The sequence below is a fragment of the Salmo salar genome, chromosome ssa16 (genome assembly GCF_905237065.1).
Source record: "Salmo salar chromosome ssa16, Ssal_v3.1, whole genome shotgun sequence".
Lineage (NCBI taxonomy): Eukaryota > Metazoa > Chordata > Actinopteri > Salmoniformes > Salmonidae > Salmo > Salmo salar.
The window spans coordinates 80,338,654-80,363,754 of NC_059457.1; the positions used below are offsets into that span (position 1 = coordinate 80,338,654).

Below are 25,101 nucleotides of genomic sequence, written 5' to 3' on the forward strand. Positions count from 1 at the left end.
CTGTTTATTGGGTTAGTTCACTCTCTGTTAGATCAGGTCACAGTGTTAGTTCATTAGGTACACTATGAGCACTGATTAGAAGACTACTCCTCCCATTAACGTCTAATGATGATCTCTTTCCTGCCTCTAACCCATCTGGGACAGATTAGCCGATCAATTGACTAGTGCAATGTGCACTTGTCCTTTTCCATAGGAAATGAAATGTAGAAGCTTGAACAATAAGGTCAAACACAGGTTAAAAGAAGGAACATTATCATGTTCAAATGTTGTCACTTTCTTGTGAAAATAACAGACACCACTGAGAATGAGATAGCAGCCAGTCTGGATAATTGGCTGTGAATCGCTAACAAAGGGAGTACACAGAGATATCTCTCCACCAAGGACACGATCTAGCCAGCCTCCCTCCAGTATCCAGGTGCTGATGGTAGTGGTGGTGGTGGTGGTAGTGGTGGTGATGATGGTAGTGGTGGAGATGGTAGTGGTGGAGATGGTAGTGGTGGTGATGGTAGTGGTGGTAGTGGTGCTAGTGGTGGGAGTTGTGGTGGTGATGATGGTGGTGATGGTAGTGGTGGTGATGATGGTGGTTGGGGTGGTGGTGGTGGTGGTGTTAGTGGTGGTGATGATGGTGTCGTGTCTTTGGGGGTACCATTAAACTGAAGATATGTTTATCAATTAGCTCCCTGTAATTGTTATCACGCGATTAAACTGATTAATCGTTTAATTGTAATTAACTAGGAGATCGGGGCACCAAGGAGAATATTCAGATTACAAAGCTATAATTTTCCTAATATAACTTTCCTGTACTATAATATTCTATTCTATTATAGTATAGGCCGATTATCTTCTGGTTTAAATGGTGTATTTTACCTTTAGTCCAGTCTCATTCCAAACGTCGTAAATTGTTGTATCTGCACGAACCCAGTCTTTACTAAAATCATCCATACATCAATTGTCTTAACATCATTTATTTACTACACTAAGTAATTAACAGAAAACATACAAACAGTAATTATCGTCACAAAGGATTGGTAGAGGAATGTGCCCTTGTGGGCTAAACAGGCAGGTCGGCCTGTTGAACAATGGATCATAAAAGGTCAGCTGTGGCACACAGAGTTCATTAATATTAACAATTGACAATTGAAGGCTCACTCATTCGGGAACAATTGCAATCAATATATATTTACGCTCAGTGTGTCGTTCTGATTCTTGTTGGAGAGTAGTTCTGATGGAGAGTCTCTCTCTCGGTTAGAATGGATCTTTCAAAGCGACATTCATTAATGTCGTCATCGAATGGTTGTTTCGTTGGTCTTCGCGTTCAATGATATAATTTACTTAGCTGCAGACTAATAATTAATATCAAAGACTTGTTCTTATTCTGTCGGTATCAATAGTCTAAAAGTTAACCACGTGGTATGGTTCACTTTCAGTAGAGGAATTGGATGGTAAAACCTATAGGCCACGGAGTGTAGGCCTGGTCTGAAGAAATGTAAATCAGGGGGTGTTTTATAGTGCCCATCGAACAGGCTTGTCAAATGACGCCTGGTCCTGTATGTGTCCCTGGGGTGTGCCTATGACTGAGCTAGACTTGGTTACAGAAATACAATTCTATCACATTACATCAGTACATAGCATCTCAATGTCTTACAAAAGCTTTATCCTTATTAATACATTCTATACAACCCTTATGATGCAAGTCTCAAGCTGAGGCTATTATATAAACAGTTTTATGGTAATATGGCTATATTGTCTCTTCTGAGTGTCACAAAATTGTACCAAGCGGATCAGTTCGTAGCTGGATTCTTCACCAATCTTCCATACCTTCTCCAGCACACACATGTCGCTCGGTTCTCCAATTCTATGAGTTGGAAGAATTTCCTTTGTCTCTCTATGGGCCATGTGGCCAGAGACTCTCCTGGAATTTTAGAGTTTTTACAACCCTTTACACACAGGGCCTGGGTTGTGGGGGAGGTAGGTTGGGTGGTGGTGCAAAAGGGAGGGGGTCAACTGTCCTCCCTGTACCAAAAGAGGCCAACGTCATGACAATGGTGATGGTAGTGGTGGTGATTGTGATGGTAGTGGTGGTGGTGGTGATGGTAGTGATGGTGGTGGTGGTGATGGTAGGGGTGGTGGTGGTGGAGGTGGTGATGATAGTGGTGGTGGTGGTGGATGTGTTAGTGATGGTAGTGGTGGTGATGCTAGTGATGGTAGTGGTGGTGATGGTAGTGGTGGTGATGGTAGTGGTGGTGGTTGTGGTGATGGTAGTGGTGGTGGTGGTGATGGTTGTGATGGTAATGGAAGTGGTGGTAGTGGTGGTGATGATGGATGTGGTGGTGATCGAGGTGCTGATGGTACTGGTGGTGATGGTGGAGATGGTAGTGGTGGTGATGGTAGTGGTAGTGATGGTAGTGGTGGTAGTGGTGCTAGTGGTGGGAGTTGTGGTGATGGTAGTGGTGGTGATGATGGTGGTTGGGGTGGTGGTGGTGTTAGTGATGGTGATGGTAGTGGTTTTAGTGGTGGTAGTGGTGGTGATGGTGTTGGTAGTGATGGTGGTGGTGATGGTAGTGGTGATGGTAGTGGTGGTGATGATGGTAGTAGTGGTGATGGTAGTGGTGGTGGTGGAGGTGGTGATGGTAGTGGTGGTGGTGTTAGTGATGGTAGTGGTGGTGATGCTTGTGATGGTAGTGGTGGTGATGGTAGCGGTGGTGATGGTAGTGGTGGTGATGATGGTGGTAGTGGTGCTAGTGGTGGTGGTGGTGGTGGTGATGGTGGTGGTGATGGTGTTGGTAGGGGTGGAGGTGGTAGTGGGGGTGGTAATGGTGGTGGTGGTGGTAGTTGTGGTGGTGATGGTAGTGGTGGTGATGGAGGTGGTGACGGTAGTGGTGGTGATGGAGGTGGTGATGTAGTGATGGTGATGATGGTTGTGGTGGTGATGATGGTTGTGGTGATGGTAGTGGTGGTGATGGTGATGATGGTGGTGGTGATGGTGATGATGGTTGGTGTGATGGTGATGGTGGTGATGATGGTGATGATGGTAGTGGTGGTGATGGTGATTATGGTTGGAGTGATGGTAGTGGTGGTGATGGTGGTGGTGATGGTAGTGGTGGTGATGGAGGTGGTGACGGTAGTGGTGGTGATGGAGGTGGTGATGGTAGTGATGGTGATGATGGTTGTGGTGGTGATGATGGTTGTGTTGATGGTAGTGGTGGTGATGGTGATGATGGTTGTGGTGGTGATGATGGTTGTGGTAGTGGTGGTGATGGTGATGATGGTTGGGGTGATGGTGATGGAGTGGTGATGGTGGTGGTGATGATGGTAGTGGTGGTGATGGTAGTGGTGGTAGTGGTGGTGATGGTGATGATGGTTGGGGTGATGGTGATGGAGTGGTGATGGTGGTGGTGATGATGGTAGTGGTGGTGATGGTGATTATGGTTGTGGTGATGGAGGTGGTGATGGTAGTGGTGGTGATGGAGGTGGTGATGGTAGTGATGGTGATGATGGTTGTGGTGGTGATGATGGTTGTGGTGATGGTAGTGGTGGTGATGGTAGTGGTGGTGATGGTGATGATGGTAGTGGTGGTGATGGTAGTGGTGGTAGTGGTGGTGATGATGGTTGGGGTGATGGTGATTATGGTTGGAGTGATGGTAGTGGTGGTGATGGTGATGATGGTAGTGGTGGTGATGGTAGTGGTGGTAGTGGTGGTGATGATGGTTGGGGTGATGGTGAATATGGTTGGAGTGATGGTAGTGGTGGTGATGGCGGTGGTGATGGTAGTGGTGGTGATGGAGGTGGTGATGATGGTGATGGTTGTGATGGTGATGTAAGTGGTGGTGATGGTGGTGATGGTAGTGGTGGTGATGGAGGTGGTGATGGTGGTGATGGTAGTGGTCGGGATGGTGATGGTAGTGATTGTGATGGAAGTGGTGGTGGTGGTGGTGATGATGGATGTGGTGGTGATGGTAGTGGTGGGGGTGGTGATGGAGGTGCTGATGCTAGTGGTGGTGGTAGTGGTGGTGATGGTGGTGATGGTAGTGGTGGTAGTGGTGCTAGTGGTGGGAGTTGTGGTGATGGTAGTGGTGGGGATGATGGTGGTTGGGGTGGTGATGGTGGTGGTGGTGGTGTTAGTGGTGGTGGTAATGGTAGTGGTGGTAGTGGTTTTAGTGGTGGTAGTGGTGGTGATGGTGTTGGTAGTGGTGGTGGTGATGGTAGTGATGGTAGTAGTGGTGATGGTAGTGGTGGTGGTAGTGGTGTTAGTGATGGTGATGATGGTAGTGGTGGTGAAGGTAGTGGTGGGGGTGGTGATGGACGTGGTGATGGTGGTGGTGGTGGTGTTAGTGATGGTGATGATGGTAGTGGTAGTGATGGTGGTGAGGGTAGTGGTGGTAGTGGTGCTAGTGGTGGTAGTGGTGGTGATGCTAGTGATGGTGATGGTAGTGGTGCTAGTGGTGGTAGTGGTGGTGATGATGGTGGTAGTGGTGCTAGTGGTGATGGTAGTGGTGGTGATGATGGTGGTGGTGATGGTAGTGGTGGTGATTGTAGTGGTGGTGATGGTAGTGGTGGGGATGATGGTGATGGTAGTGGTGGTGATGGTAGTGATGGTAGTGGTGGTGATGGTAGTGGTGGTAGTAATGCTAGTGGTGGTAATAGTGGTGGTGATGATGGTAGTGGTAGTGATGGTGGTGGGGGTGATAGTGGTGGTGGGGGTGGTGCTAGTGACGAAGGAGGTGGTGGTGGTGGTGCTATTGGTGTTAGTGGCGGTGGCTGTGGTGGTGGTGGTGATGGTGGTGCTAGTGACGAAGGAGGTGGTGGTGGTGATGGACATCCACACCAGCCCATCCAGGCCTCTGGTAGTCATATTGCCTTTGATTAGGTCTGAGGTGCTGAAAGATATCCTCTTCTTCTCCAGGGTGGGTGGCCTGTTTGTTCAGTAACCCTCCCCTCTTCAGGAGCTCCATCTGGGGGTCCACAACGCTGGCGTAGGGGGGTGGGATGGAAATGGGTCTTAACGCCAGGTGACATGAGACGTGTTGAGGAGAAAGATCATGTCCCTTCAGGGTTGGGGTGAACATCAGTGAGTTGTATTCTATTACCATTAGGATCCCTGGTTTAGCTTCAGCCCAGTAGCTAGAGAGGGAGAGATGTCAGACATCCATCAGACAATAGTCTTGTTCTTCGAGGTATGGAATTTGCTCTTTGTACATTGGCTGATGCATATCTTCAGACATATATCAACTCAGCAGAAACCTGTACTAATGAAACTAAGACATTGACTGGCTGTAATTCAGGAGCCTCTAAGGCATCTAGTTATACTGTGGCTAGAACTGAAATAAGGGAAGGTATCATGAACAAGACATCAACATCTATTTCTCTGTCCCTCTTGCTGAACTCTTCTCCTCAACCATTCCAAACTCCCTCCCAACATCAAAGGCACAGTATGTGGATGTAATTGAAACCAACAGTAGCTGGTTTTGGGGAGCCTCGGGGGAGCCAGGCACGTGTGTCTGTCTGTTCAACATGATAGAGTGTGGTGTCATCCTGACCCTTGTTGCAACATGGCCGCAGCGAGACATCTAGGGTGGGAGGCACGGAGGGAAGGAGGCACAGAGTGGGATATTGAGTCATAAATCCCTATGGAGATGAGGCAGGCTCCCTGTCTGATATCCAGCTGGCCCAACTAGACACTCGTGAGCAAACACACCTTTTCTTACACACACACCAAAGCACGCAGACACACACACCCAAGCCCGCAGACACACACACCAAAGCACGCAGACACACACACAACAAAGCATCCAGACACACCAAAGCATGCAGACACACACACCAAAGCACGCAGACACACACACACCAAAGCATCCAGACACACCAAAGCATGCAGAAACACCCCAAAGCACGCAGACACACACCCCAAAGCACGCAGACACACACACAAAAGCATGCAGATACACACACCAAAGCATGCAGATACACACACCAAAGCATGCAGACACACACACCAAAGCATGCAGACACACACACCAAAGCATGCAGATACACACACCAAAGCACGCAGACACACACACCAAAGCAAGTAGACATACACCAAAGCATGCAGATACACACACCAAAGCATGCAGATACACACACCAAAGCAAGTAGACACACACCAAAGCACACAGACACACACGATTGCATGAACATTCATAAAGCTGTGACTAAGGATTATCCAATTGACTGAAGCCAGACCTAAGTCACTGACATTTTATATGTACAGCGCATTCGGAAAGTATTCAGACCCCTTGACTTTGTCCACATTTTGTTACGTTACAGCCTTATTCTAAAATGTATTAAATACATACATCTACACACAATAACCCATAAATACAAAGCAAAAACTGGGTTTTAGACATTTTTGGAAAATGTATATAAAATACATAACAGAAATACCTTATTTACATAAGCATTCGAACACTTTACTAGGAGACTCAAAATTGAGCTCAGGTGCATCCTGTTTCCATTGATCATCCTTGAGATGTTTCTACAACTTGATTGGAGTCCACCTGTGGTAAATTCAATTGATTGGACATGATTTGGAAAGGCACACACCTGTCTATATAAGGTCCCACAGTTGACAGTGCATGTCAGAGCAAAAACCAAGCCATGAGGTTGAAGGAATTGTCCGCAGCGCTCCGAGACAGGATTGTGTCGAGGCACAGATCTGGGGAAGGGTACCAACACATTTCTGTATCATTGAAGATCCTCAAGAACACAGTGGCCTCAATCAATCTTAAATGGAAAAAATGTGGAATCTCCAAGACTCTTCCTAGAGCTGGCCACCCGGCCAAACTGAGCAATCGGGGGAGAAGGGCCAGAGTTCCTCTGTGGAGATGGGAGAACCTTCCAGAAGGACAACCATCTCTGCAGCACTCCATCAATCAGGCCTTTATGGTAGAGTGGCCAGACGGAAGCCACTCCTCAGTAAAAGGCAAATGACAGCCCGCTTGGTGTTTGCCAAAAGGCACCTAAAGACTCTCAGACCGTGAGAAACAAGATTCTGGTCTGATGAAACCTGAATGCCAAGCATCACGTCTGGAGGAAACCTGACACCATCCTTACAGTGAAGCATGGTGGTGGCAGCGTCATGCTGTGGGGATGTTTTTCAGTGGCACGGGACTGGGAGACTAGTCAGGATCGAGGGAAAGATGAACGGAGCGATCCTTGATGAGAGATCAGAGAAATCCTTGATGAAAACCTTCTCCAGAGCGCTCAGGACCTCAGACTGGGGCAAAGGTTCACCTTCCAACAGGACAACGACCCTAAGCACACGGCCAAGACAACACAGGAATGGCTTCGGAACAAGTCTCTGAATGTTCTTGAGTGGCCCAGCCAGAGGCCGGTCTTGAACCCGATCGAACATCTCTGGAGAGACCTGAAAATAGCTGTGCAGCGACGCTCCCCATCCAACCTGACTGAGCTTGAGAGTATTTGCAGAGAAGAATGGGAGAAACTCTCCAAATACAGGTGTGCCAAGCTTATAGCATCATACCCAAGAACACTCGAGACTATAATCGCTGCCTACGGTGCTTCAACAAAGTACTGAGTAAAGAGTCTGAATAGTTATGTAAATGTGATATTTCAGTTTAATTAGATTGTTTTATACATTTGCAATCCTTTCTAAAAACCTGTTTTTGCTTAGTCATTATGGGGTATTGTGGGTAGATTGATGAGAGAAAAAAACTATTTAATCAATTTTAGAATGCTGTAAGGTAACAAAATGTGAAAAAAGTCAAGAGGTCTGAATACTTTCCGTGCTGTATGCGTGTGTGTGTGAGATGTCAGTACTGTACCAATGTACTCAGAGAGCTTGATGTTCAAGGGTCTAATCAAGAAGCCTTCCAGCACCAGCTCTTCATACAGAGACTCAAGGGTTCTGGAGAGAGAGAGAGAGAGAGAAAGAGACAGAGAGAGAGAAGGAGGGAGAGAGAAAGAGAGAGAGAGAGTGTGGAAAGACAGACAGAGTGAGAGAGAAGGGGAATGAAAGTGAGAGATAAATATGAAGTAGAGAAAGGAAAGGAGAGAGAGAGGGAGAGAGAGAGAATGTAAGTAGGGGGAGAGAGGGAGAGGGAGAGAGAGATGGTGTTAAACTGAGGGTGAGTGAGCAGGTCACAAACACACTAATCATTAACCAGGCCTATTGGAGTGGTGGTCACTCCATGACATCATACTCCTGCCCTCTGCCAACCAATCATCTGCTCCATATGGCAGACTGATATTATCAGACACTGACCTGTCGGCAGTCAGATCCTTCTCTTTCTTCTTCTTCTTCTTACTGCCCTTCTTTCCTTTCTTGTTTTTCTAAAATGGAGACATACGACTAAGCAGTGGAGGCTGGTAGTAGGAGCTATAGGAAGACGGGCTCAGTGTAGTGGCTGGGATGGAATCAATGTACCAGAGTCAAACATGTGATTTCCATATCTTTGATACGGTTCCATTTAATCCATTCCAGACATTACAATGAGCCCATCCTCCTATAGCTCCTCCCACCAGCCTCCTCTGGAACTGAGGGTTCTTCCAAAACCACAACCAAGCTGGCAGAGCAGCCAAGGACTGTCCTACAAGATAGTCAGACATGCACATAAGACAGCTGAAAACATTGAGATGAGTCTAGCTCATAGCTCAACAGAAACATCATACAGAGGGAACCTAAAATGAACAACATGGAAGATGTTGAGTTCAGAAAAAAACATCAGAAAGGAAAAACTGAGTCACAGTCTTTGGGGATAACAACATGTTCCTGGTCTATAATAACACTCCTAGAGAGATGATCTTACACAACCTATGAACCAAAATACACGTGTTGTTTCATTTAGTAAATACACCCCCTCCCTGTTGCTATGAGAGGGTGTTCCTCTCACAGAAATATTTAAGAATTCCCCTCTTTCTTCAGGAATTTTGGACCACTGTGAAACTATGTTCAATCGTAGCCTACAGTGCTGGCAGAAAACCATCAATTTACACCTCTCAAAGAACGAGCTATGGTTACGTTGGATGGTTTAGGATGTGACATTCTTTGTATACCACATTACTTTCATTACAGTATGGACAAGACACTAACAAGAGATAAATAGGCCTACTGATTCAATAATCAACACACTCAGCTATTCTGGCTGAAGTAAATCACAAAATAATCTGCCAAATATGTCTTTGGAGACCCACCAGAAAAAATACTATAGTATAAACTGGGTGGTTAGAGCCCTGATTGCTGATTAGCTGACTGCCGTGGTATATCAGACCGTATACCACGGGTATGACAAAACATTTATTTTTACTGCTCTAATTACGTTGTTAGCCAGTTTATAATAGCAATAAGCACCTCGTGCTTTGTGGTATATGGCCAATATACCCTTAATGGCTAAGGGATGTGTCCAGGCACTCCGCATTGTGCCATGCAGTAGAACAGCCCTTAGCCGTGGTTTATTAACCATATACCAAACCTCCTCATGCCTTATTGCTTAAGTATTCACTGTAAGGTTTTTGCAGACTTAACTATATTATTCACTGTAGTATACTGTTGTATACCGTAGTATTTACAGTTTACTATAGTATAAATACTGCAGTAAAATAAATAGTATATACTGTAGTATTTACTGTAGTGTTTTTGTGGACTGTAGTATACTGTAGTATTTACTGTAGTGTTTTTGCAGACTACTGTAGTATTTACTATAGTGCTTTTGTTTTATTATCTTTGACATAGAAGTGGGGGGCTTTCTCCTTGAGGAAACCTACTGGAGAAATAGTAAAAAAACATATTTGCCATAACCTGTAGGTAGGTAGGTAGGACTGGGGTCTGAACGGATTGGTTCAGTGTTTCTGCTCTTTTCTATAACCTGTAGGGAACACAATATATGGTCTATACTTGGCATGTTGGTTTCTCACAAATTTCTCACAAATGTGGCATATGGGGGAGGGGAATGTGCAGGGTATATGCAAATTGTGGGGATGAACTGACACTAGTGTAGAAATGTAATGACTGTTCTCATATCTACTTAGTTTGTTTGGAAAAAGACAAACAGAACCCAGAGAAGACAGCTGTAAGGTACAATAAAATGGCATTCACACCAACAGACAACGAGGCCAATGGTTGATTACATTAATTTCATTATATTAATTCATTGCTGTGATTTTATTTTGAGATTATGGTTGTCCATTTTATATTATTCCTACATTAAGCAATGGTAGAAATGCCATATGGAAGCTATTATTGCTTACCTACGAAATGTGTAATCCTTCATCCCAACAATGCATTCGTCTGATCATATGACTTGGATTAACTCCATATCTCACCATCACGATCCAAACTATTGTCATGACGTGGCCCTTTCTGGACATAGAGCATGGCATCCCCCTCTCTCTCCTTCCTACACCCAGGTTCTGTTATCTCAGGTGGTAAATTCCTGGAGGAGACTCTCCTCCTGGACTTGCAGTGTATATATAGAGAGAGAGTTTCACAGTAGAACAAAGGAACTTCTTCTACATCACAGAACTTGAGAATTGAACAATTTCCATGTTTTGGAAAATGTGTAAATGGTCGGTGGAGAAGCCAGCTACGACCCGGTCTGTTTTGTTTCATGTTTGTGGCCTCATGAAAGACAATACAGACACATTACTGTCATGACGTTGGCCTGTGGGTAAGGTTTATGACCCCCCATAAATACCTTTCTCCCTTCCCCTCTCTCTCTGACCCTACTGAAGGACTTTTGAATAGCCTTTGTTAAATATAGAGTCTGGGAACATCAAACAAGTGGGGGAAAGGAACCATATTTCAGTAATAGAACCAGTTGGAAATATACCAGGTACTTAATGAGTATGGATGTCAGTTCGGTTGTCATCTGAGACATTATGACTGATGACAGGACGACATAAACTGTACCTGGGAAAGTCTACACATTCTAGTTATCAGATTCACATGGAATTGTTGTGCAATTTAAATGTTTGATATTGAAACTGTTTGTTAGGAGATTAAATTTAACTTTAACCCAATTCTCTCAATTGGAAGCTTTCATAAGTAAAGAGCCCTTCTCAATCAGTGGCCCGCCCCTGTGAAGAGACATGCGTTATAAACGATGAAACACACCCCTCTCCACTATATAAGCCTTTGACAAAATGTAACCAGCCTGTCCGTGAGGTCTGCAGCCTCTGCGTTAAAAGGACTCACATGTCAAGTACAGAACTAAGACAACCTCAGCGTGAGCTTTCGTTGCGAATGGTATGAACTTTGAACTCTTATTCACTACAGAAGTGATACTTCCTAGCCGTTGAGTTAGCAGCGGCCGCTGTAAATGTGGGCTAGGAAAGGACAGACGACGTACCCAGTCTAACACACAATGAAAATACTACAACGTATCCATTTTACCACCAGTGACATTCTTCCGAGGACAGGAAGATCTCTGCTGGCCAACACGGCCAGCATCTACGACCAACCTACCGATGCGCAGCTCAGAGTAAATATTTATTGCATTTTCCTTTTCCAAATGGGCGGTAATTTAGAATGCATACGATAATGTATTTACGATAGCAGAGCTGCTTTCTTTGTACCTCAGTCTTCCCGCTCTTTCATTCAAGCCCAACCCCCTTTATTTGTGTAACAAGCCTCATACAGGTTCCGTCCACCAGGGACGTTTTCTGTATGACGACATTTGTATTCTGTGTATATGTAATTCTGTGTAATTAGTTTAGGTATTTGGTAAATAAATAATTAAACCCAATTTTGTATTGCTGATTCAACTTGTTAGCCAGGGTTCGTGAACCAAGAATTTACAACTTTCATATGAGACTGAAAATAAGGTGACGATTAATATGGACTGCTATCGATGTAAAATATTACTAAGTCTTTAAGAGTTTATTCGGAAGATAATGGGTCTATAAACACTCTTCCGTGGTGTCCCGACTTTCTAGTTAATTACATTTACATGATTAGCTAATCAGGTCATATTAATTACAGAGAAAGGATTTTATAGAATAGCATGTCATATCACTTAATCCAGCATAGCCAAAGACACAGCATTACCATAACTCTGTTTATACAGGTGCCTCCACTATGAGGTTTGCGTCTAATTATTGTATAAAATGAATGAGTAAAGATGAAACTATTTGTGAAATGATGTAATGATGTTAATGTGAGAGAATTGAATTCCCTTTAAAGTTTAACTAAGTCATTGGCCCACCCCCATGAGCACAGACATGATCTGGCTCATGGGACAGCCCTTTTCTACTGGTACGAATAAAACCCCCACCTGAAGAAATCCTCTTCAGACCATGCGTACCTCGGTCACTGAGGGGGCGAAGGTTTGAGTAGAGACCACAAAAACCTCAGTTTAAGCTAAGGTTGTAATGGTTATTGAATTCCTAACCATACCACGTGGAGCATTGGCTACACGGATGGAAATAGTTAAACTCTGAGACTATCGATCCCTACAGAATAAGAGCAAATCTTAGATACTAATTACTAGTCTGCAGCTATAAATTATGCCAACCTGAGATGCGAGGACCGGCAACCGCCGAAACATGTGTTCTATAAGAACATTTCTGAATGGTACTCTGAAGTACCCATTCTAACCACGAAAGACTTCAGGGAAGCAGAGAGACGCGCGGATGAACTTGCCAACAGAAAGACGGACGATTCCAACGGAGATCACGACGACACACTGATCATAAATATATATTGATTGCAATTATTCCCGAATGAATGAGTGTTCATGTGCAAAGGATTAGCATTTCAATTAATATAATTATCAACTGTGTAGTGTCTCTTTTGTCTTTCCCGCCCTTCTCAGTCCACACCCACTTCCCTTTGTCCACCAAGCCGTCATATCGGCTTAGCCCACTAGGGAACCTCCCCTATCATTTCATTGTAACCATATCTACTGTTTGTTTGTTTATGCATTTCTGTGATTATTTATTTAGTTAGTAAATAAATGATTAAGACAATTGGTGTATGGATGATTCATAGTAAAGGCTGGGTTCGTGCAGATAACCAACAATTTACGACGTTTGGAATGAGACTAACGTGAGGTAAAGAATAATTCATTAATTAAAAGACTAATTGATCAGATATTAAAATATCTGAAGAGTTATATTAGGAAAAGTATAACTTTGTAATCTGAAGATTTTCCTTGGTGCCCCGACTTCCTAGTTAATTACATTTACATGATTAGTTTAATCACGTAATAATAATTACAGAGAATTTATTTGATAAAATAACAGTCTTCACTTTAATGATGCCAAAGACACGACACTATCCAGACCCCATATCCACAAGCGTGCAGAGCAGAGCCACTGTTTACCTTCTTCTTCTTCTTCCCTTTCTCTCGGTCCACAGCCAGCTTGAGATTCTTCACTTCCTGTCTCATCAGCTCATCGACCTGTGGAGAGATATTTTAACATGCACGCTCACCAGTCACCACAAACCCTCGGCTCGTCTCATTGTTGGAAATCATTCACAGATGTGCAGCGTTTGAAGTCCGCTTCTGATGTATGCAACAGGGAAAATGTGAATTCTGTTTCATTTGAGGTAATATTATCTTCAGGTGATGAACTGAAGAATTTAAAATTATTTTCGATTGAGAAGTCAATCAAATGAAATGATTTAAAAGGTTAATAATGAATTTAAAATGTTTGAATAGTTTTGGACTGACATGAATGCATGGCTAAACTGTGTTTTCATTGCAAGTTAAAGCGATCTGTTCACTAGCTAGCGAATTTTACCTTGCTGGCTCCCTAGCTAATGTTACGTGTATGATCTGTGTAGTAAGATTATTTGTATTTCAGAAATCCATTTGCATTGCCAGTTATGGCCTAATGTTAGCTAGCTAGCTTCAGATTCATACTACAGCATTTCATGCATGGTGGCTAGCTATGACACTCCGTTTGTGTTGCCAGTAGTATGGGTTGGGATTATGGTTAATTGTTTAGCTCGTCAGCTTGCTACATGTCTAAACAAAAGACTCCACTTTGCCAGATGATTACATGACCCATCAAGTTAGCCAGCTGTGTCTGAGGGTGATTACAGCCACCTATTGTATTTCATGAACATGTGTGCATGTCTAGACAATAGGTACCCATTCACTTAGCTAGATGTGGCTGGGGGTTGATTGTAGCATTTCTTTCACATGACCCATCAATTTAGACAAGTGTGTCTGGGGGTTGGTTAGTGTGTCTGGGGGTTGGTTAGTGTGTCTGGGGGTTGGTCAGTGTGTCTGGAGGTTGGTTAGTGTGTCTGGGGGTTGGTTAGTGTGTCTGGGGGTTGGTCAGTGTGTCTGGAGGTTGGTTAGTGTGTCTGGGGGTTGGTTAGTGTGTCTGGGGATTGGTTAGTGTTTCTGGGGGTTGGTTAGTGTGTCTGGGGGTTGGTTAGTGTGTCTGGGGGTTGGTTAGTGTCTCTGGGGGTTGGTTAGTGTGTCTGGGGGTTGGTTAGTGTTTCTGGGGGTTGGTTAGTGTCTCTGGGGGTTGGTTAGTATGTCTGGGGGTTGGTTAGTGTTTCTGGGGGTTGGTTAGTATGTCTGGGGGTTGGTTAGTGTCTCTGGGGGTTGGTTAGTGTGTCTGGGGGTTGGTTAGTGTGTCTGGGGGTTGGTTAGTGTTTCTGGGGGTTGGTTAGTGTCTCTGGGGGTTGGTTAGTGTGTCTGGGGGTTGGTTAGTGTTTCTGGGGGTTGGTTAGTGTTTCTGGGGGTTGGTCAGTGTGTCTGGGGGTTGGTTAGTGTCTCTGGGGGTTGGTTAGTGTTTCTGGGGGTTGTGTTTCTGGGGGTTGGTTAGTGTTTCTGGGGGTTGGTTAGTGTGTCTGGGGGTTGGTTAGTGTGTCTGGGGGTTGGTTAGTGTCTCTGGGGGTTGGTTAGTGTGTCTGGGGGTTGGTTAGTATGTCTGGGGGTTGGTTAGTGTCTCTGGGGGTTGGTTAGTGTGTCTGGGGGTTGGTTAGTGTCTCTGGGGGTTGGTTAGTGTCTCTGGGGGTTGGTTAGTATGTCTGGGGGTTGGTTAGTGTGTCTGGGGGTTGGTTAGTGTGTCTGGGGGTTGGTTAGTGTGTCTGGGGGTTGGTTAGTGTCTCTGGGGGTTGGTTAGTGTGTCTGGGGGTTGGTTAGTATGTCTGGGGGTTGGTTAGTGTTTCTGGGGGTTGGTTAGTGTCTCTGGGGGTTGGTTAGTGTCTCTGGGGGTTGGTTAGTGTCTCTGGGGGTTGGTTAGTATGTCTGGGGGTTGGTTAGTATGTCTGGGGGTTGGTTAGTGTGTCTGGGGGTTGGTTAGTATGTCTGGGGGTTGGTTAGTGTTTCTGGGGGTTGGTTAGTGTCTCTGGGGGTTGGTTAGTATGTCTGGTTGAGCACCAAGCATTATCTAATACAAGTAAAATATTTATACAATATTTTTATCTGGACACTTTTTTTCATACAAATATGCAAGTAACCATTTCACTGTACCCTTTACACCTTCTGTATCCTGTGCATGTGACAAATACACTTTGACTCTATTTGATATCCTGTTAGGGCTAGGGGGCAGCATTGACACGGCTGGATAAAAAACATACCCGATTTAATCTGGTTACCACTCCTACCCAGTAACTAGAATATGCATATACTTATTACATATGGATAGAAAACACCCTAAATTTTCTAAAACTGTTTGAATGGTGTCTGTGAGTATAACAGAACTCAAATGGCAGGTCAAAACCTGAGAGATTCCTTTACAGGAAGTGGCCTGTCTGACCATTTGTTGAACTTCTTTTCCATCTCTATCATTTACTAAGGATCTCTGCTCTAACGTGACACTTCCCACGTCTTCCATAGGCTCTCAGAGCCCGGGAAAAAACAGAATGTCGTCATTCCAGCCCCAGGCTGAAACACATTATCGCCTTTCTCAAGTGGCCGATCAAGAGACACTGGCTTATGCGCGTGACCCCGACCGCCCCCGCCTTTGGGATTTTTTCCTCTGTTTGCCGAAAAGGAGATTCCCTGTCGGAATATTATCGCTTTTCTACGAGAAAAATGTCGTAAAAATTGATTTTAAACAGCGGTTGACATGCTTCGAAGTACGGTAATGGAATACTTAGAATTTTATTGTCACGAATTGCGCCATGCGCGTGACACTTCTTTACTATTTCGGATAGTGTCTGGAACGCACGAACAAAACGCCGCTATTCGGATATAACGATGGATTATTTTGGACCAAACCAACATTTGTTATTGAAGTAGCAGTCCTGGGTGTGTATTCTGACGAAGACAACAAAAGGTAATGAAACTTTTATAATAGTAAATATGATTATGGTGAGTGCTAAACTTGCCGGGTGTCTAAATAGCGAGCCCGTGATGCCTAAGCTATGTACTTAGAATATTGCAAAATGTGCTTTCACCAAAAAGCTATTTTAAAATCGGACATATCGAGTGCATAGAGGAGGTCTGTATCTATAATTCTTAAAATAATTGTTATGCTTTTTGTGAACGTTTATCGTGAGTAATTTAGTAAAATGTTAGCGAATTCCCCGGAAGTTTGCGGGGGGGTATGCTAGTTCTGAACGTCACATGCTAATGTAAAAAGCTGTTTTTTGATATAAATATGAACTTGATTGAACAAAACATGCATGTATTGTATAACATAATGTCCTAGGGTTGTCATCTGATGAAGATCATCAAAGGTGAGTGCTGCATTTAGCTGTCTTCTGGGTTTTGGTGACATTATATGCTGGCTTGAAAAATGGGTGTCTGATTATTTCTGGCTTGGTACTCTGCTGACATAATCTAATGTTTTGCTTTCGTTGTAAAGCCTTTTTGAAATCGGACAGTGTGGTTAGATTAACCTGTTGGGTCTAGGGGGCAGCATTTGCACGTCTGGATAAAAAAAATGTACCCGATTTAATCTGGTTACTAATCCTACCCAGTAACTACAATATGCATATACTTATTATATATGGATAGAAAACACTCTAAAGTTTCCAAAACTGTTTGAATGGTGTCTGTGAGTATAACAGAACTCATTTGGCAGGCAAAACCCTGAGACATTTTCTGACAGGAAGTGGATACCTGATGTGTTGTATTGACTTTAAACCTATCCCATTGAAAAACACAGGGGTTTAGGAATATTTTGGCACTTCCTATTGCTTCCACTAGATGTCACCAGCCTTTACAAAGTGTTTTGAGTCTTCTGGAGGGAGATCTGACCGAACAAGAGCCATGGAACGTTGATGTCCCATTAGACACCTGGCGCGCTAGTTCATGTTGGGTACCCTCGTTCCAATACGTTATAAAAGAGTATGCATTCGTCCACCTTGAATATTATTCATGTTCTGGTTAAAAAAGGCCCTAATGATTTATGCTATACAACGTTTGACATGTTTGAACGAACGGAAATATATTTTTTCCCCTCGTTCATGACGAGAAGTCCGGCTGGCTTACATCATGTGCTAACGAGACGGAGATTTTTGGACATAAATGATGAGCTTTTTTGAACAAAACTACATTCGTTATGGACCTGTGATACCTGGAAGTGACATCTGATGAAGAGAATCAAAGGTAATGGATTATTTACATAGTATTTTCGATTTTAGATCTCCCCAACATGACGTCTAGTCTGTATCGCAACGCGTATTTTTCTGGGCGCAGTGCTCAGATTATTGCAAAGTGTGATTTCCCAGTAAGGTTATTTTTAAATCTGGCAAGTTGATTGCGTTCAAAAGATGTAAATCTATAATTCTTTAAATGACAATATAATATTTTACCAATGTTTTCTAATTTTAATTATTTAATTTGTGACGCTGACTTGACTGCCGGTTATTGGAGGGAAACGATTTCCTCAACATCAATGCCATAGTAAAACGCTGTTTTTTGATATAAATATGAACTTGATAGAACTAAAAATGCATGCATTGTCTAACATAATGTCCTAGGAGTGTCATCTGATGGAGATTGTAAAAGGTTAGTGCATCATTTTAGCTGGTTTTATGGTTTTGGTGACCCTGTCTTTGACTTGACAAAACATTACACACAACTCTTGTAAATGTACTGTCCTAACATACTCTAAATTTATGCTTTCGCCGTAAAACCTTTTTGAAATCGTAAAACGTGGTTAGATTAAGGAGATGTTTATCTTTCAAATGGTGTAACATAGTTGTATTTTTGAAAAATTTGAATTTTGACATTTATTTGGATTCAAATTTGCCGCTCTTGAAATGCACCTGCTGTTGATGGAGTGCACCACGGGTGGCACGCTAGCGTCCCACCTAGCCCCAAGAGGTTAACGAGAGTCTTGTCTTTAAATGGCTGTAAAATAGTCATATGTTTGAGAAATTGAAGTAATAGGATTTTTAAGGTTTTGAAAATCGCGCCACAGGATAGCAGTGGCTGTTACGTAGGTGGGACGAATTCGTCCCGCCTAGCCTAGAGAGGATATAGTGTGTGTTTACCAGAGACGGTAATGTGAAGACCAACATGACCTGCACCAAAGTCAGATTAGGATACAGGCCAAGGACTAGATCAAGTGTATTTTTACCTGGAGTTTGTCCTTACTGTAGGCTACTACTTTTACCACTTTTAGTCTTGAAATCTTTGGTTGTTTACTAAACTACTCACTCTGTTTAGCAAATGGCCTCACATGAATCCTTAAAGAGATGGGTGGGGCTAAAGCTTAAGAGGGTGTGAATGATGCTGAATGGGTGTAGACAAAGAAGAGCTCTCCACTAGGTGTATCAAAACATTCAAGGGCCATTTTCTCAAAAGTGGGGTTACAAGTTTATCAACTTTCAAAGCAGAATCACTTTCCCATTATTCCTCAACTGCAGTGTATGATATACCATTTTCTAGCTTTGTGTGTGAGTGTGTGTGTGCGCGTTTGCGTGTGTGTGTGTGTGTGTGTGTGTGTGTGTGTGTGTGTGTGTATTTTGTGAGTGTGTGTTGAGACCAACGACCTAGTCTCTCACCTGAACTCTGACCTCCTCCTCCACCTCCAACCTCTTCTCCTCACGCACCAGCTGGACATCAAACCGCTGCAGGAAGTTCTGTGTCTCATCACGCCCCTGCCACACACACACACACACATCTACACACATCTACACACACACACACACACACACACACACACACACACACACACACACACACACACACACACACACACACACACACACACACACACACACACACACACACACACACACACACCACTGACAGTAGAGCATGAGGAAGCATGCTGGAGTGGTCAGTAGGGAAAGCAGACAGGACCAGAGAGAGAGGGACGTGCAGGTGGAGGAGTGTGTGTGTGTATATGTGTGTGTGTATATCTATTAGTGTCTGGGACTAAGGCAATGCATATTGTCCTCTCCAAGTTGCTCTGTCCGCTCTCAGGCACCACTTCCTGGTCAGGAAATTAACTTCCTGCTACTGGCCTGTCACAACGCCAAGCAAAGATTTCCTCATCAAGCCTGTGAACTTACTAAATGACTGAGAGTTTGACTGTGTGATATTAGGTTGCTTCTTGTGTAAATATTTTCCGTCTGGAGAAAACATTTCTATGAATGCAACAGTGCTCTTGCCATGTACAGGAAAAAAACGACATAGCAAGTCCATTTCATCAAAAATACATTCACAGTAGAAGAAAGTCTAATACAATTTTAAGTGAGGGGTACACTGCCTGGCACAACTGCAAATGTATCTCCCATCACACCATTCATGGATATCTATCACACAAATGGGATCTGAGCCTTCAAAACAACCACTCAAAATGCCGGACACAACTAAACACTGGTACAGCCAAAGGCCATTACAGACAGAAGACCCCAGCTGCCCTGTCATCTCTCTTCTAAAACCTTCTTTGGTCTCTGCATTGGCATGGAAACGGTTGTGGTCCAAATGTGCCATTTTGTGAGACCTTTTTGTTAACATGGTATCACAAGATAATTACCAACATCCGACTTGTTTTCACATTTGACAGATAAATCCCACCCCTTTCGGATGAAGACCTGTCAAGTTCAGGCAGGAGTCAAAGGCCATTGGTTTAACAGCTTGCTCCGGTGGCACCTCCATATACGGCGTCTCTTTGAAATGGGATCTGCTCGGAAGGTCAGAGATCAACCTTTCCTCTCCTCCTCCACAAGGCCCCCTTTTTAAAGTCCCCCGTTTCAAAACATCCCCCAGGCAATCTGATACATGTAATTACCTTTTCTCGTGTCTGTTCCCAAAACTCAATCTGTCTGTTTGTTTAAAGAGGGCATACTTTCTATGCCTCTGAAAGTAGAAGGGTGTGAAGAGAAAGCAGTGGTGTAAGTGGTAGAAAGGTCAGCATTTCAAGTCCACTATATTGCCATTAGGAGAATATATATATATATATATATATATACACACCACCTGGCTGGTGAAAGACACAGATTAGAATGGAAGTGTGATCAACAGCGTTTTCTTTGCCAAGGCCACAGTCTGCTACATCCACAGTATGTGCTTCGGCTTCCAATATATATCTAGGCATTAGTATGCTGCACACCTTTCTACCACAGAGCCCCCTTCTTTTCTGCTTGTTCACTCTGGGAAAAACAAGGTGTTTTGAGCTGAGCTGCAAACAGGAAGAGTGAGTCTGCTAAGTAAAGAATGCTTCCTATTGCACGGTCCTCTGGCCAGGAAATTGAAATTATATCCATGGTTCACATCCAATCGCTGCTCCGTGACACTGGCCCTGGCTTGCCTGGGCACACAGGAAGAGAGTTCCAGGTCCAATCACGTTCCCAGGGTTTGTCCGTCCGTGGTTCCCTTCCAGCCCCCAGCCCAGCTGGGATGTATGGGGGGAAGTAGAGGAGGTAGTGGGAAAAAAGTGATATAAACAAAAAAAAGTACCCAGCAAGAGGGACGGAAACAAAACAAAACAAAAATAACAGGATAAAGTAGCACACAATGAACTATCACCCCAATGAAACACTTAGCCGTGACTAGTGTATGGACAAGATGTCAAAGTAAAAGTCTCACACTACCGAGAAAGTCAAGCATCTTTTGTTTTCCCAACAAACACAAACTCTCAGTGGAACGGACCTATAGACATGAACCCTCATTGAATTCTGGGTAAATATTTGCTCCACCTTTTCCGCTTCATTACATCTAAATCAACCTAAAGTGCCAGTCATTAACTAATTTTCCAATTACCACACACCTGATAAAACAGAGCTGATGTGACAGGACCACCGTTTACAGAGCGCCCTGACATTTATTATTATTATTTTTAATCAGGCCTTTGACAGGCTGGATGTTTTACATGGGTTTAAGAGCTATATTCTGCTCTTTATGAATGTTAATGACAAACTGTGTTTTAGGATCTTTAATGCTGAGGCTTAAGGGAGATGATGAAAGAGAGAAAGGAGGAGAAGAGATCGAAGGAGGGAGGAGGAGAGAGACAGGAGAAGGAGAGAGGGAGAGGGAGGAGAGTGAGGAGAGTGAGAGGGGGATGAGGGAGGAGAGTGAGGAGAGTGAGAGGGGGATGAGGGAGGAGAGGGAGGAGAGTGAGAGGGGGAGGAAGGAGGAGAGGGAGGAGAGTGAGAGGGGGATGAGGGAGGAGAGGGAGGAGAGTGAAAGGGGGATGAGGGAGGAGAGGGAGAGGGAAGAGAGGGAGAAGAGGGAGAGAGAGAGAGAGAGAGAGAGGGAGAGGGGGATGAGGGAGGAGAGGGAGGAGAGTGAGAGGGGGATGAGGGAGGAGAGGGAGGAGGACTAGCTGCAGTGTTTTAGTCCCTGTCCTTCCCCATTACTATAAGGCACTAAGAGGAGAGTTCACTCCTAATAAAAACCTCAAAATCAATCACTCCCCTCTCATGTTGGAGTCTAGACGCCGTCAACCTACAGCTAACTTAGACCGGGGCTAGCTTGGGCTAATAAGAGAGACTGGCCCCTGATATAGGCAAAGCCGCTCTATGGCCTTGTAGAAACCGCTGACCTCACTACACAGTACACACACACACACACACACACACATACACACACACACACACACACACACACACACACACACACACACACACACACACACACACACACACACACACACACACACACACACACACACACACACACACACACACACACACACACACACACACACACACACACACACACACACACACACAACGTGATAAACGTTGTGGAGGTCAGGTGGTGAGATGATGAGGTGTGAAGCGCTGGGCCAGCATCTGGTCTTCATTACATCTCAAAGGTCTGTGTGTGTGTGTGTTGCTTCTAACAGGAATGTAACCTAAAGCCCTGTGTTGTACCAGTTGCCATCTGAGGTGAATCATAACGAGGAGACAATTTAACACTTTTGACTGGGAATATAATTACTTCCTGCTAACTCTACAGCTGCTGACTGGCTATTGGTTGTAGGTTCTGTTACCCTCTCCTTCACCCTCTCAATGCTGAACTAAAGGTGAGGCAGAGCAGAGGTGGAGCAGAGACCTACGGTCACTGACAGACTAGGGTTAGACACAAGTAAGATGTTAGTCTCCATCAGCTAATCATTTCTCCAGCTGGTTCTGTTGGTTGGAGCATGATTCAGATCAAAAGACCATTGAGCTCTCCCCAAAAAAGTTGAGTTTGTAAAACCAGTGCTGGCAAGACCAATGTTGTGGCTTCAATTGAATTCCCACATGGGTCACCTGCTCTGAATATGTGTGTTTAATAGTGGACTATAGGTATCTTTGAATAAAGGCGTTATTGTGTTATGACATTTCTCATTAAGCTGGGAACACTGAGAAGGCTGTATCTTTGTCGTCCACAGGGATGTCAACAGGATATCCCAGTGATTTGACTCTAATGCTCCCATTGTGTAGATTAGGAAGTAGCGCAGCAGCTTGAAAGGGCTGAATTTGCCACTGTGGCACAGATATACACACAGCGACTATTCACTCAATTCCCTTCAGCCTCATTCACTTACCTTTCATCCAAGGATATCACAGGCCCATGAACGTTCAATGAGTCGAGATATTGACTGGTCACTTTGTATCAGAGAGGGAGTCAATTCCATTTCAATTACTAAACTGCCTGGAATTCAGAATGGAACTATTGAGTTCATAGACGTTTAAATGAAACTACTGTGCTATCCATAATACTCCCCACAGCTTTGGGGGATAAGCCTGCGTAATATAATAATCACGCCATTTCTCCTCTGAATAATGTTTGTTGTTTTGGCACCAACCCTGTAGACCTTTGAGACACGCCCGGAGAGCAGTGGTGACTGATCCTGCATATTTCCCTCAGTGATTTGTGGGTGTTTGTGCAGCAGTAGAACCGCCTGACGAGAAGCCAAATAACACATGCTGCCCCCAGAGAAGCATTCCACCATTCCACCTAGAACCCTTCCACCTCAGGTGACTGGGTCAGATAAGTTAAGTGAAGGGAGGGAGAGGGGGAGAGATAGGAGTGATGAGACCCAGGATGTATGTGGTCGGAGGATGCAGACTCCTCCAGAGAGAGAGATCCCTCCCTACTCAAGACCAAGAAGCTTCATCTGGTTGTTGAAACGTTGTTGAAAGGGTTTGAGTCTTTAAGGAGTTAAATATTGAAGTCAGACGAGCTCAAATGGAGATAGGTGGAGTTACTCCTGGATGTTTGACCTGTATCTAGCAGCAACAGGAGGAAAGCAGCAGCTTTTGGAGATAGGTGGAGTTACTCCTGGATATCTGACCTGTATCTAGCAGCAACAGAAGGAAAGCAGCAGCTTTTGGAGATAGGTGGAGTTACTCCTGGATGTTTGACCTGTATCTAGCAGCAACAGGAGGAAAGCAGCAGCTTTTGGAGATAGGTGGAGTTACTCCTGGATATCTGACCTGTATCTAGCAGCAACAGGAGGAAAGCAGCAGCTTTTGGAGATAGGTGGAGTTACTCCTGGATGTTTGACCGGTATCTATCAGCAACAGGAAGGAAGCAGCAGCTTTTGGAGATAGGTGGAGTTACTCCTGGATGTTTGACCTGTATCTATCAGCAACAGGAAGGAAGCAGCAGCTTTTGGAGATAGGTGGAGTTACTCCTGGATGTTTGACCGGTATCTATCAGCAACAGGAGGAAAGCAGCAGCTTTTGGAGATAGGTGGAGTTACTCCTGGATGTTTGACCTGTATCTAGCAGCAACAGGAGGAAAGCAGCAGCTTTTGGAGATAGGTGGAGTTACTCCTGGATATCTGACCTGTATCTAGCAGCAACAGGAGGAAAGCAGCAGCTTTTGGAGATAGGTGGAGTTACTCCTGGATGTTTGACCGGTATCTAGCAGCAACAGGAAGGAATCAGCAGATTTTGGAGATAGGTGGAGTTACTCCTGGATGTTTGACCTGTATCTAGCAGCAACAGGAAGGAAGCAGCAGATTTTGGAGATAGGTGGAGTTACTCCTGGATGTTTGACCTGTATCTAGCAGCAACAGGAGGAAAGCAGGAGCTTCTGTCATTTCTCTGCATTGTTTCTCCATTAGGGGAGACAGCTGGAGTCAGTCAACACAGACTTCAGTACTCAACATTCTGTTGAAATCTCCCTTGGTCGCCTATCAAAATGTGGAAAGAGTCAAACTGACTTAACCAGAAGAGGGGATAGCTGTCAAAGGGCTAATGACTAAACCTGTGAAAAGCTAAAACACCAAAACAAAGTCAGTCATCCATCTCCATTGGATTTGGAGGAAGCAGGGTGGTTGACTTGAAACAACAATCTGGAGGCTCCAGGTCCAACTGCTCCTCACTGAGTCATTGCGTAAAGGCAGACATGGGGGTTGGACACACGCTCCTCCACGGGTCACAGAGAGACAGGAGCCTGGGCGGCACGCATCACTTCCTCGTTGAGGGTCCAGGGCACCATGGGAGGCAGGAAGTCTGTCAGGTGATCAGATTGATTTGTGGTCCCACACTGATTCAAGAAACACCAACAACAGGCCCATGGTAAAGATTCAGAAACCGCTAGCCTCTCAAGCTGTGACTCCTGTCACTATACAACAGTTGACAATGTCTGAGACACCGCTGTCTTCAGTGAGACAGCATGAACCATCACAGAGAGAAACACTGTGGAAGGTAGACTTCAGATCTGTGCCTATCAGCTCGATCCTTTAGCAATGCTGTGTAAATAGTTCATCATTGCCTCTTATCACCACATTACTATG

The 25,101-nt window shown here is 44.4% G+C and overlaps 1 long non-coding RNA gene and 1 pseudogene across 1 annotated transcript; both read right to left on the minus strand.

Moving 5' to 3' along the window:
* Positions 1–4,756: 4,756 nt before the first annotated feature.
* LOC106590457 (uncharacterized) lies at positions 4,757–8,431 on the minus strand. Its single transcript, XR_006759846.1, has 3 exons — positions 8,264–8,431; positions 7,824–7,906; positions 4,757–5,121 (listed from the first exon to the last, which is right to left on the minus strand). It is a non-coding gene; the product is annotated as an uncharacterized lncRNA (long non-coding RNA).
* A 2,624-nt stretch (positions 8,432–11,055) lies between these two features.
* The window catches only part of LOC106574789 (dynein regulatory complex protein 11-like), a 102,909-nt pseudogene continuing 88,863 nt past the window's right edge, over positions 11,056–25,101 (minus strand).